A 1,276-nucleotide genomic window follows, 5' to 3' on the forward strand; every position below is an offset into this window, starting at 1 on the left:
TCAACTACATAACCTGAATTGGGCGAGAGAACCCCCTTAACTTAAGCATATCAGTAAGGGGAGGAAAAGAAATCAACTGAGAATCCCTTAGTAATGGCGAATGAACAGGGAAAAGCTCATCGGGAAGAGAAATGGCAACATTTCTCGGTGTCCGGTATGGTTTGATGCTAGACTGGTGAATTTGTCCTGATGTCTACTGGAAAGTAGCATCAAAGAAGGTGAAAATCCTGTAAAGGTCATTTTCGATACCAGTCATAATGGCTCATTCCTATGAGTAGAGTTGTTTGAAAGTGCAACTCGAAGCTGGAGATATGTCTCTCCAAAAGCTAATTATAAAGCGAGACCGATAGTAAACAAGTACCGTGAGGGAAAGTTGAAAAGCACTCTGAAGAGAGAGTGAAAAGTACGTGAAACTGTTGAAGGGGAACTGGAGTGAGCGTTACCATACTCAATGCCTTGATATTATATTCTCGGCTACCGAGTAGTGTAGTTGTCGTCTTTTGGCAAATCTTGTTAATGAATCGAGCAGAAGTTTTCCTCGGAATTCTTCTTGTTGATTCTAAACAAAATGAGATAAATTGATCTTGATTGCCTGTCTGACCTCAACTTCCTATTCAATGCTCTCTACAGCCCGTCTTGAAACACGGACCAAGGAGTGTGAGTTGCTTGCAAGTGTTGTCGCTCATTGAAAGCGCACACGCGAAATGAAAGTGAACAGTGTAATTTTTATGAATTGCACTACTTTGTGTGGTGAGGGCGCCGATTCGGTGTCCCGCAACCACGGACGGTTTTGCTCTTATTGCATGACTGATCCAGAGCAAGTAGCACACGACCCGAAAGATGGTGATCTATGCTTGGGCAGGGCGAAGCCACGGGAAACCATGGTGGAAGCCCGAAGCGGTTCTGACGTGCAAATCGATCGTCTGACCTGAGCATAGGGGCGAAAGACTAATCGAACCATCTAGTAGCTGGTTTCCTCCGAAGTTTCCCTCAGGATAGCAAAAGCTTGAGCAAGATTGAAAAATCTTCGCAAAGCAATTTCATCGGTTAAAGCGAATGATTAGAGGAATGGGGGAAAATTTTTCCTTCACCTATTCTCAAACTATAAATCGGTGAGATGTCCTTGTGACTTAATTGCACTTGGACTATGAATGCAAGCTTTTTGTGGGCCGCTTTTGGTAAGCAGAACCGGCGATGTGGGATGAACCAAAAGTTGGGTTAAGGCGCCTAACTACTTGCTCATGAGTCACCACAAAAGGTGTTGATTGATACTGAC

At 44.0% G+C, this 1,276-nt stretch overlaps 1 non-coding gene across 1 annotated transcript in view; it reads left to right on the forward strand.

Annotated features, from left to right (window-relative positions):
* The first annotated feature begins 8 nt into the window (after window positions 1-8).
* Window positions 9-1,276, forward strand: part of LOC142356707 (large subunit ribosomal RNA) — a 3,522-nt gene continuing 2,254 nt past the window's right edge. Inside the window, exon 1 of the ribosomal RNA XR_012761475.1 lies at window positions 9-1,276. This exon is cut by the window's right edge and continues 2,254 nt beyond it. This is a non-coding gene — a ribosomal RNA (large subunit ribosomal RNA).

Source organism: Convolutriloba macropyga, unplaced genomic scaffold (assembly GCF_964194025.1).
Source record: "Convolutriloba macropyga unplaced genomic scaffold, txConMacr16.3 SCAFFOLD_341, whole genome shotgun sequence".
Lineage (NCBI taxonomy): Eukaryota > Metazoa > Xenacoelomorpha > Acoela > Convolutidae > Convolutriloba > Convolutriloba macropyga.